Raw genomic sequence first — 12,707 nt, forward strand, 5'->3', positions numbered from 1 at the left:
CGCGCAACGAGGTGTGGTGCGGCCAATGGGGAAAGGGCAACCAGTTGGGAGTGTGGGCCTCGGTGTGGGGGCGGCGGGCGGGACGTGCTGGGTCGCAGCGGTGGGTTTGGCGTGATGAGGGTGGGTTACGTGCGGTGTGGGTCAGTGCGCAAATCTGGATGCCTTGCCCTTCAAGGGGATGTGTGGTGCTGTTTGTCACAGTCCTAGAGGTTGGAGCTGGAAGCAGCTGGCTGCATCAGGAACCTGGAGCTCATGGCACACTGCTCTCACCGTGAGTCTGCTCCCCTGGCTGCGGTCTCTCTGTTTCTGCTGTCATACAGTGGCTTATTCAGAACAAGAACTAGTATAAGAGTTGGAACCAAGGAGAGTCTGTGGTTTTGTGAAATTCAAGGTCATTTTGCACAATTATGTATCGTTCTCATTTTGCCTAGTGTGAAACAAGAATGATATAGCTACTTTCTCACTGAGAGACAGTCCAAAAATTGTTTCCCTCCATGGGAGCATCTGAGTCCACGTGTGAACCCAAGCATTCATGTGTGAACAAAGGCATTTTTACCTTGCCTTATATTTTTTATTTATCACTTAGCCATCCAAGTGGGAAGCAGAAACATCACTGTGAGATTTGGCCAAATTTGTAGCCACTGCAGACACTGGTGATGTACGGGCTTAAGCAAGCTGATATAAATAGTTAGGTTTTACAACTTTTGCAGGCTAGATTTTTTTTACCATTTTTCTCATCACAGTCTCATACACTCAAACAGAGACAGTATATGGAACTTTCTGATGTCAGTAACAGAATAATGCCCTGCAGACTTTGGCTTCAGAACTAAACAGCTGTTCTGCATTTTTAGTACACCCAGTGACAAAAGATGTTTCATGGAATCAACCGTGAAATCAGATTTTGCATACATTAAGGCTTTGGACTAGTCCTTCTCCATTTCAGAGTGCATGGGAAAAATCTCGAAAGAAGGGTGTCAGGAATGCTTAGTGTGCAGAGGCATCCATTCTTTGCTGATAATACAATTTATTTCCTGAAGGGTAAAACTAAAACTAGGCAGTCTTCTGGACCACTGACATTGAGGGCACTAGAAAATGTTTTCCTTCCGCTATCAGTGAGAACAGAATAAATCTGTAAGAACAGATTTATAAGTGATTAGAGACCTCACCTTTGCTGACCAAAAAAAGAAAAAAAAAAAAAAGTATAACATCTACACACAGCTCAGCTGCAGTAACAACTGTTTAGAAAAAACACCTCAAAAGCTTCTGAAGCAGTGGGCATGTCCTGGGTGAGAATATTCTGAGCAGTAAATTGGTGCTTTCATCTGTTCAGTGCTTCAGAGAAAAAGCAAAAGAATTTGAGGACACCCTCCAAAATAACTTAAGTTTCTAGATCATGGGAAACTATTCTAGAGAGGTGTTAGCCATCCTCCTCTTTCAACTGACTCCATCAAAGTCAAAGGCTGTGCCCGAGTTCAGTGTACTAGAACTCTAGCAGCTCAAAAAAAAGTAATAAAGGTAATCAGTGGCTACATTTTGCATGGAAGAGAGCTGAGAAGGCAAATGTTAGTTGGTGGAATAAATTCTTGCTAATAATCATGAGATCCATATGAAATATCCTGAACAGTTTGAGGTGTAGATCAAATGTTTTAACATCACCAAGCTGAGCGTCTTTCCTGTACTTGTGGAATGACTTTCTTTCAGATGTCTTATAACCAAACATGTATTTCTGTGCACCAAAATCTACATTGCAGAATTTCCCAGCTGTGCAGTTCTTTCTACAAACTGCTAGTTATGTTTGGGAAGCAGGGGCGCCTGCCTTAAACCTTGTCTGCTTAAGGGAATGTAAAAGAAAAAAAATCTGCTATGTATCTGGCATACATCACTATAGTTACAGCTATGTAAATCCTAATGTGCACATTCTCTTCTTGATTTATATTGTTTTTAAAACAGCAAACATTAATCTAGAAGAATTCTTATTCTGAAACGTATGCTAAATGTGTCTTCGTTACACACATCTTCAGTATAGTAGTAATAGCGCAGTAGATTTTTGTTAGTAAATTTCTTGTGTAAACAAACCTTTCCACCTCACAAGGTGAAACTGGAGCTTTTGAAAATGTGAACTTGAAGTATGTGTGAACTCTATTCCAGAAAGCTTAGAATACAGTAATTCTGCCAAAGAATATGTTGTTTTGCTAATATAAAACTAAAAAAAAACCAAAAACTGTTTGGCATTTTTGTGTTTTATTTATTTATGTTTATTTACCCCAGGGGGATTTGCCTACAATTACCTCCTTCTCTCAAGTAGTTTTCTTTGGTGTTTAAATGAGTAGTAGTGTGTTTTTCCTTTACTGTTGTGCAGAGTCAGGCAGATGGGAACCTGGAATCCAGAAGTGATCTCTGGCTTGCAGCCATAGACTGACTATTAAGGAGCCAGAAATATTGGCAAGCCACCTAAGCATAGAGGAGGGCAGTGCATCAGGTGATATTCTGGGTAAATGGGGATGCTGGTCACCAGTGTCATCCATGAGGTAGCCCTTTCCATAGCCTACTCACTAGGCAGAAAGTTTTCAGAAGAGCTGCCTGAATCATGCCTGAGGTTTGGGGAGTAGAACTAGCATGTTTGCAGAACCAAATGAACAAACATACATACCCTTCAGTAAAGGCAGTCTTAAAAATGCTCAGTGATGTTTGTGTTGGTGTGTTTTAGCTATCAGCTGTAACACTGCAGCAGGTGTAACAAAATAGGAACGTATGATACTGTGGTACATCATTCTGCAGTATGACTGAATGAACGTTGCATCAGATTTTAGGACATTCTGTAATAGGGATATATACATGAGCGCTGTGGAAATCAATTCCACCATGTCAGTTAAACATAGAGGGTACTGCATAAGAGGTTTGGATGGCACATCTCTTTATCCTGCAACTGCAGGTTTTACAGCCTCTCTGAAACAGTTCTGGATGCATCAAGTGTAGGCGAATTACACGGGGGAGACATGGAGTATATAAGTGTCTGCCTTTCAGTTGGGAGAATTAAGGTGGTTAGGGTTAATTCTTAAAAGGCAGAGGAGAGCAGGTTGTTTACTTGCAAGATTATTAGAATGAGTGTTAGGGAACAGCACATTTGACCAAGTGGGTATGTCCCATCTTTGAAAAGTTGAGAGTGTAACACACTGTTAAACAATATATATGTTGTTTCCCTTTGACACAGATATTTTGTGTTTTATCCAGAGATTATTAAGTTTGATGAATAAGAATTTCCTACAGGACAAGGTCAGGACATTAAGTTGAATATGTCTTGTTTGTGTATTGAAGCCTGGTGAGGCTGCATATGGATGACTTTATCCATTCTTGGGCTTCTCGGTATGAGAGACATGGACATATTCAACAGGTCCTGCAAAGATAAGACTGCTTTAGATACAGTGGATAAGGACTTGGAGCATCTCATACACGCAGATTCTGCAAGAACTGGGGCTGCTCAGCCAGGAGGAGAGAAGGAGGCTCAGGGGTTCTCATCACTATGTATAAATATGTGAAGGGAGGGAGTGAAGAAGGTGAAAGCAGACTGTTCAGTGGTACTTAGTGAGCAGTCTATTCACTGGGCACAAACTGAAAAACAAGAAACTCCATTTAAAAGTTGCTGATTTAAAAAAAAAATATTTTTAATGTGAGGGTGGTCAAATCCTAGAGATTGTGGAGCTTCTTGGAGATGCTCAAGATGGAACTAGGCATGAATCTGGACAATCAGCTCTGTCTGACCCTAGTGAGGGCAAGGGGCTGCACTCAACAGCTTCCAGAGATGCCTGTCACCTTCAGCTCTTCCATCGTTCTGTGGTGATCGATGGAATGGAGACCACTGTGTTACAGTCTGTTGTGTGCAATTTGTGTACATGCCTTGTGGTGCTTGAGGGGCAGTAGTTTGGGTGTGCTGTAAACACAGCACATGTCAAATGAATTAATAGCATAGTTGAGAAATTCTTGGGACTATTCTATTAATAGTTGTGGTGACTAGCCAGCCAGTTGTACTGGGGTTGTAAGGTATGAGAGTTTCATACAGGGAGTATTTTAGTCATGCCATTCCTGAGAAGGAATTAAGATCATTAGCAGATGTAAGGTAGAAGTTAGGGGACTTTCAATGTGTACTGCCATGTTGAAAGTGTAAATTCAATCCTGCATGAAAGTATAGGAGATGGGGAAGAGAAAGGGTCATTGATGCGTCAGATATGATATGTCAAAGTGTGCCCGGCATGCATTTGGGAGGCAGCACGCTTTCACCATGAAACATACCTAATATGCACTAATATGTGTCTTGTAGTGTGTTATGGAGGAAGCTGAGTAGGTGTGCTACAGAAACTGATAAACAAGGTGTTGGTTAACACACTGAATGTGTCATACTAATTTGTTGCCAGCAGTTAGACAAATGATAGCAACAGTGCAGCCCAGGTGATATACTGGTTATGTCAAACATGATGATGTATGGCAGTAGTGTGTGGGATATGTCACACGTTTATCTGCTGTACAAAGGACAAAGGTTTTGGCTGTACGTGCCATGTGAAGCAGCAGCCGCGAAAAGCACGACAGTCATCATACGTTTTGTCATGCCACCTGACGTTTGCCGCTTAACCTGCACCATGCTGCCAGTACCCCGCAGTGGCAGGGTGATAGTGGCACGTCCGCCCTGGGAGCAAGCAGCCGGAGCCGTGGAACGCAGCAGCCTGGCTGGAAGTACCTCGCATAGCTGCTGGAGAGGCTGGGCAGAGCCGCGCCACTGCTGCCTGAGCCCTTTTTGTCTCGTCCCGGGCCTGGGGCACAGCGGCGCGAGCGCAGTACGACCGCATATCTAGCCCGCCGTAGACGGAAGAGTACCAAAGGGAAGGTCGTTGCCGTCGCCAGGCCGCGGAAGCCGGGAGGCGGCGCAAGGCACCGCAGGCGTGCCCTTAGTCGGGGCGGGGCGGGAGGACGGCCGGGCCGTGCGGGTGCGGCAGCCGCAGTGGCGGCCGTTGCGCCTGAGGGACGCGCGCGTGGCGACCGGCGGGAGCGCGCGGCCTGCCTTCCTGCCTCCCCCGCCTCCTCCCGGCGCCCCGCCTCGCGCCCTCTTCTCCGCGCGCGTCCTGGCCATACTCGGCCGTTAGCGCCGCCGCCGCTTCAATCCATCCGTCAGTCGAGCGGCAGGAGAGAGCGCGGGAGGCGGCGGCGCCCGCTCTCTGGCCGGAGCGGCGACCGCGGGGGGCGGAGGTGGCGGCGGTGCGGGGAGTAGCCGGCACGGGCCGTCCGCTCTCCCCAGCCGCGGGGAGGAGGGAGTCCGAGGAGGGAGAAGGCGGAGGCCGAGCCCACTCCCCTTTAGGACCGCGCCGCTGAGTGACTGCTGCCCGCAAGGAGGGGGAGGAAGGGGCGAGCCTCTCCGCAGCCCTTATCACGCCGCCGCCTGCCCGGGCCTCGGTCCGGCCCCGCGGGCGACGCTGAGGCGGGCGTCGGCGGGGCGTGCGGGCCGTGTGAGCACGAGCACGGGGTGGGTGAGACATCGGGCTGAGCGGATGTGAGCCCGGGGGTGGGGTCCTCTCTGCCTGGGGGTTGGGATCGTTCCGCCCCGCCGCCTCGCGCAGCGCAGTGCCTGTGGTGATTGTGCATCCCCGGGCGCCCAGGCGGGCAGCGCTGCGACCTGCCCGCCCCTTCCCACCGCGCCCGTGCGGACAGGCCAGCCGAGGCACCGGCTTGGTGGCTTCACGACGCCGTTTCTTAGAGAAAAACAGGGTCTTTCTGCGCGAGGCGGGCGGTCGCACCTCGTGCTTCCCTGTTCCCCAGCTGTAAGGCGCGCCGCACCCCGCGCTTTCTGTGATCGGATCGTGCTCCGCGTGTGCGCGTTGGGGTAGGTCTGCTCGCGTCTTGCCTTCCTCTCCGTGCTTGCACACGCGCTCTTGCACGCCTTGTGCGTGCACACACGCGCTGGTGTGTATAAGCAGCCGCTGAGGTGGGGCGAAAACCGCTCCCGTGTGCCTGAATGCAAAAACCTGTGTTTGTTGGGGACAGCTTTTCACGTGATTTAGGTGGGAGTGTGTGTCTGTCGTTGAGACTTAGAATGGAATCTTTACAACTAGGTTTCTTCTCTTTTTTTATTTTTTTCCCCTAACGTTTAAGGAACTAATTGCATGTTGATGGTTTGATGGCTTAGGATCTACCAGGATTTCCATCTTCAGAGTGTGCGATTGTTATGCTTTAATTAACTCAGTCATTTAAACAAGCTTCTAAATTCTCTTTTTGTGCCACTGTTTATAAAGGATGCATTCTGTTGGAGAGGGGGATCTAATGTGTAGGATTATGCTTCTGTCCTGTAATGTACTTTTCTGCAGTCTTCATATTGAAATTCTAAATGCTCTTCTTGGGGGGGTGTTTAAAGAGTCACGCAAATAAGCATGAATGCTTTTCTTAGATTTTAAAATAGTTCTTCATGTTTTATGTGTGGATACAGATTTATCTTTCCTTTAAGTAAGTACACATTCCTCAGTAAGTGAACAAACTGCTTTAGTTTCTGTTTTTTTTTTCCTTTTTTTCTTCCCTCTTAAAATGGGTGTCTGTGATATTGTATTTCTGGAAATCATTTGAAGTTGCACGTTTTGCCTAAGTGGTTCATCAGATCTTTTTCTTTTCGTTCTGCTTGTTGTCTTGCATAATACCTTTTCTTCCTTTGAAATTTGTTTACTATATGTCTTTGTATGTTTGTTTATGTCTAATAGGGGTGTTTCTTTTTCTTCCCTAGGTGTCGGTGTCTTCAGACTAATTTAGAGGTTTAGTTCTGATAAAGTTGAGACACAAGGATTACATACTAAGCTACTGCTCTCCACCAGTATTATTCTTCTTTCCTATCCCTCTTCTCCCATAGGGGAGTACGGCTTGGGAATTTACTCACCCTCTTCCCCACAGAAATCTACCTTGGTCCTTAAGGCATCACCTAAGCATTGCCTGTTATAGTACCAGGAGAACGTTATTTCTTGCTTGCTGCAGGAGCTTTATTAGTATATTTGGAGTGCAGCATAGAGAGGCATCCAGGAGACTTCCTTGCCCTCCCTTTTTGAGCAATAGGGGATTCAGGAAAAGGGGTGCTTACGGAGACACGTGACCTCGTTAAAGGAGCCAAGACTGAAGCAGCACTTGGCACACCGAAGGAAGCGCCCACCTATCTTTTGGCATCTTTTTTGTCGTCTTCTCCTTCCTCACCCAATTTCGGGTAAGTCTTTTCAGTCCATTCATTGATGCAGTGCATGTCTCCCTTCCCCCACCACAGGCACTAGGAGAAGCATGCACAGACTGAGTAGGGTGGGGGAAGGGAGGAGGGAGAACAGGCTTGCATACACAGATCAGGAGGAGAGGAGCGTACGGTACCACACTGCAGAGGAACCTGGACAGAGATGGAAGAACCTCTCTTTCAGAAAAACAGCTGATGTGGGAGGAAACGTATGTTTTATTTGCGTGGGTGTGCACACGCACGGTGAAGGGGGGTGAAAAATCTGTGAGCCTGTTATAGACAAAAAAAAATACTGAGATTGAAGTGGAAAGATAGCTGATCTTGGCCATTGTTGACCAGCTGATGTTGCCTTGCCTGGTGTAGAGGGAAGAGGGCAGATTATTCCTTGGAGATTAGGACCTGGGGTGTGTGAATGAGGAATGTTACCACCTACTTGCAGGCGTGAACATATGTGAGGAAAGGCTGGTGGTGTGGATGCCCACGTTTTAGAGGCAGTTGTGGCTAGAAGGATTGCTATACTAGCATCTTTAACATTGCTCAGTGCAAAGGTAGGGGAGAGCAGGTGAACGCCATCGTAAGGAATGCATTTGCCAGTCGATGGGAGTGGGGGATTGTACTGGTGAAGAATAAGAGTGATTAATACATTTCTATGTGTTATGACTCTACAAATCTTGCATGGCAAGGGAGGTGAATATCGGGCTGTGCTTTTGGGGAGGTGTGTTTGGGGTTTGCCTGCTTGCAGTGACTTTAAATTCTACAGTGCATGTACAGAGGGTGGATGATAATGCAGCAGGGCTTGATGAGTTGTACTGCAGTTGCTCAGTATATTATATAAAATGCATTTAAATAAATATTCTAGATTTTCAGATTTTTCACTTTTAAAAATAGGCTTTCTCCGAAGATGCTCAAACAATTATGTGGCAGTTTTATGAAAACTAGTCTCTGGTAGGCAGGAGAGGAATTTTTCTTGAGGTTGTCCTTAAGCATCACCATGGAGGAGCAGTGTCAGGAATGAATTGATTTACATTGCGTTTATTTTTATAAAGCACTTTTAGAAGTGGTTTAAGATGTCAGTTTTATCTCTCTATATTCGACCATAAATATTTCCTTAAGTGTTTCTTTAGATAATTGTTATTCTGGTATCTGGGTGGGGAACAGGATTAATTGTTCTTTATGCTAGAAAGAGATGTGAACCATTTTTAGACCTGCTCTCCCTATAACATAGGAAAGTTGTCTTTATGGGTGTTTGGAATAATGCTCTATTCTCCTCACTAGAGTGAGACAGATATCCGTGGCACACGTGCAGCATACGACCCATCATACAGACCTTAGTTAACTAATCAACCAGTCTGTACAGCTCACTCTGAAAGTAGTGCCTCCTGTTTATTTCCATGGAAACTCCAGCAGATACAAAGAGCGCAGTAACACTATTTGATAGAGAAAATTCTCAGCTACAAAACACTATTTTTCTACATGGTCATTACAATTAGCTATGCATTTTCAACGGCGATGAACAGGAGCCTGCACGTAGCGCTCGTAAAAATCTACACCTGTGGAGGTTACCTGCTGTCGCCACTGCTGAAGCACATTGCCCACTGCCTCACTGTGCTGGCATCCACTCTTTGGTCTCCAGGAACATTCAGCAAGCAACAATGAGTGTCAGTGTGTGTAATTTTTTTCTACAAGGAAGGATTCAGTGATGCACCTTTGCTTCATACACACTTCCATGTCAGATGCCATTTTGTCAGACTGTCCCTCAGCTGTCATCTGTTGCACGGCAACAAAATGTAATGGAATATGTGTGGGAAAACTCAGCCTCTACTGCCATACCACCACCATCTGCCTCTGACGTTGTGGGCCAACATAATAAAATAGGAGGCATTACTTTCAGAATAGTCCTAGTTGTATCTAACATTTCCATTGTAATTCTGCCTTGAGGTACCACCATTAATGTAACTTAGGAGTATCTGTCGAATGTTCTTAGGCCTTCATTAGGTCTTAATGTGCAGCCTCCTAAACAGCATTCTAGAAACTGCTGTAATGGTAGAGAAAATTGGTTTATTGGAAGTACGTGCACAGTTTCAAGCCTTAGCTTATTCATGATGAAATGTAAAGCAAAATTCCTTTTTCCAACTCGAATAACGCTGTTCTGTAGGGGGAAAAAAAAGAAAAAAAAACAGGCATGCACATTAATGATAAATGTGAAACTACACTGTTGTTCATAGTGAGGTTAGTGCTTGGAGTTAAATTTTTCCTTCTTCTCTATTTCTTATGGCAGACATGACTATCAATTTTTGCTCTTCTCAGCTTCCATGAGATTTTTATTATGATCCTAACATGTAGGGATTAGGCATGCCTAGTGGTATGCTAGAACTGAGGTTAAGTTTTACCCTTCTAACTGCTGAAACCCATAAGCGCTGTTAGCTGAACAGTGCTGTGCTGTAACTGAAGCCTAGAGTCTCAGACAAGGACTAAAAATGAGGTGATTCTGGGAGAGGATGATGGTAATAATTGTTCCAATAACTTGTTTCCTGGATCACAGTGTGGGCAGCGGCAGAGCGCTATGTCAGATCACAAGTTAAGTAGCTGAGGTAGATAGTGCTAGATCACATTGATTTCTAATGCTGCAAAACATCTGTAATTCCATTTATAATTCCCATAGGGAAGAAACAACCTAAGTTTATTAATATAGAAATGTATTGAGTATTTGCGTTTTGAGTACAAAGGATATAGAACAATATTTTTGTGTACTAGATACGTTGTACATCACACATTTATCAATAATGTATAAATGAATTAGTATATCCTAACAATTGATTCCTTGTTTCAGATAAGGGAAAAAACGTCATGATCAAAAAGAAACTAGTCCATTTTTTCTCCTTTAGCTTTTTGGTGTTCAAGACAGGACAAGGGCTAAATGGACAAGGGAATCCAAATCTCTAATTCCTGGAGACAGGTCTTTAAATATGTCTGTGTGAAGAGGAGAGTCCTTCAAGGGAAAAAGACTGGTGTTCAGCTTTCCAGGTTTGGACAGCTGATATGATTGGATGAATTCCTTATTACGCCAGTACGACATATTCTGCTATGATGTAAAGTAGAAAAGAAGCACAGTGACTACTTTTGTTACAACAGCTGCGAAGGATGTATTACAGATTCAAGGAATGCAGGAGGAAATATGTTTGCATATGATGGATAAGGGAAGAAACTGCTGTGGAAATGCCAAAATGAACTTAGCTTAAGCAATACAGCAGAGCCACAGCTTGAAGTTGAGGTTCCATCAGTTCACTTTGTAAATTGCTAAGAATCTGTTCCACACAGCATCTCTCTGAAGTGGATGCAGCAGTGACTGCTTGGCTAGTCTGAGACGTAGTTTGCTTTCTGTTGTAGAACTTAGATGCCGCTGTTTTACTTCTAATCTTTTTTATGGTTAAGTCTATTTTTTTCTTGTTGCTTTTCATTTTCTAAGTCTGTTAGTTACTGAACGATAAATTAAGTTGACCTTAGTAGCTTTGAAGGAAAACAGTATTTGAACTGTTCATCTTGAAGAAGACACTTAAACATCTGCTTTTCCCTTTATATGTATTATACTTACTTTGCAATTGATGTTCACATGGATTAGGAAATATTTCACGCACACCCAGCATCGTATCGGGCTATGTCTTTTAGATTGAAATAGGTGGTGTTGGTTTTTGTGGAAAAACACTGGAAACCATATCCAGATCAAGAGCTTAATGTTTTTGTGCATCTGACTATAAGGCAAGCTTTCTTCTTGTGGACCATTTTCTTAAAAATGCGGGAGGGATTTCTATGAGGTTTAACCCAATAGGGTAAATTGAAGATTTTGTGTTCCATGAGACTTCTACAAAATTGAAGTAGAGATTATAAGGACAGACTGAAATTGGTAGATAGAGACCATTTTTGGGAACAGAATGTTAGAGCAATGAGGGTATTTATCCTAGTGGAAAAAAAAATTGGTGTTGGTTAAAAGGATTCAGTAGTTAGGATTACTTGTTTCTGCTTTGACCAGACTTACAGGTTGCTTTAAAGTGAGTTTCTTGATCTTTAGGTAGCAACCTTAAGTCTGCAGATACCTGCCTTATGATGAAATGCGAGACTTAATATAGTCGTGTGTTAAACTTCATAAAATTCAGAAGAAGTGAGACAAAGTGTTAGGAGAGTGATAAATACAAATCCAAGGCATTTTGGATAGGCTTACTTGTTTAATAGGATAGTTAAGATACCAGGGTAGTTCTTCATGATGCTGTAGCTCCTTAAAATACTTGTACGAAGGATAGGCATATGCCATTTTTCATCTTGCTCCTGCCTTTCCTCACACTCCCTCCCTTGTGGTTTCTCTTCCTCTCTCCCTCACTTCTGCCTTTCCTTGCCCCTTCTCTTCTCTCCCTTGCCCCTGCCTACCCTTGCTTCCCTCCCTCTTGGTTTTTGTCAATCACTCCCTCCCTTGCCCCCACCTTTCCTTACCCCCTTGCTCCCTCCCTCCCTCATTTTTTCTCTCACTCCCTTGCTCCCTCCCTCCCTTGTGTTTTGTCTCACTCTCCCGTACTCCCGCCGTTCCTCTCCCTCGCTCCCTCATGGTTTTTTGTCTCTCTCTCCCTCCTGTCTCATGTTTTTCCACCATTGCATTTTTCTTCCCTCCCCTTTTTTCCCTCCCTACCACCCCCCCTCTTTTCTTTCCATCCCTCTCTCCCTGTTGTCCTTCCTCCCTCCCTCCCACCCTCCCCTTTTTGCTTTCCCTCCTGCCTCTCACCCCCCCTCTCCTTTTTCCTCTCTCCCGTCTGCCCTCTCCTTTTTCCTCTCTCTCCCTCCTGTCTGCCATCCCCATTTTCCTCTCATGCTCTCTTGCCTGCCCTGTTTTCCACTCTTGTCCACCTTCCCTGCCACCATCCTTGTTTTTTTTGCTCTCATCCACCCTCCCTCCCTGTTTTCCTCTCCTACCCTCCCTCCAGCACCCCCCATCTCTCTCGCTCTCTACCTTCCTCCCCATTTGCCTCTCCCTCCCATCCTCCCCCTCTACCTCCCAACAGCCCTCCTCGTTTTCCTCTCCCTCTCTCTCCCTCCAGCCCCTTCGTTTTTCATCACTCTCCCTCCTGCCTGCCCTCCCCATTTTCCTTTCTTGCCCACTATATCTGCCAAACTCGATTTCTACTCTCGCCTGCCCTTCCTCCCCTTTCTCCTCATCTAGCCTCCATCTCAGTTTTCATCTCTTTCCCTCCCTCTCTCCCTCCCTCCCTCTCAGTTCTCGTCTGTTTCCCTCTCTCCCTCCCAGTTTTCGCCTCCCTCCTTCCCTCCTTCATGGTTTTCTCCTCCCTCCCTGCCTCCCTCCCCCCCTCCCTGTTTTCCTTTTCCCCCTTCTTCCCCCTGATTTTCCTCTCTTCTCCCCCCCTCCCAGTTTAACTCTCTCTTCTCCGTTTTCCTCTGTTTTCCCCTCCCTCTTGCTCTCCCTCCT

At 45.3% G+C, this 12,707-nt stretch overlaps 1 protein-coding gene across 10 annotated transcripts in view; it reads left to right on the top strand.

The window, feature by feature from the left end:
• Positions 310–12,707, top strand: part of RIMKLB (ribosomal modification protein rimK like family member B) — an 89,958-nt gene continuing 77,560 nt past the window's right edge. For 8 of the 10 annotated variants that reach the window (XM_021394619.1, XM_021394529.1, XM_021394607.1 and 5 more), the window contains exon 1: positions 5,516–7,222. The gene's annotated coding sequence lies outside the window, so the exon portion shown is untranslated. The other 2 variants (XM_021394538.1, XM_021394547.1) reach the window with 2 other exon arrangements.

The sequence above is a fragment of the Numida meleagris genome, chromosome 1 (assembly GCF_002078875.1).
Source record: "Numida meleagris isolate 19003 breed g44 Domestic line chromosome 1, NumMel1.0, whole genome shotgun sequence".
Taxonomy (NCBI): domain Eukaryota; kingdom Metazoa; phylum Chordata; class Aves; order Galliformes; family Numididae; genus Numida; species Numida meleagris.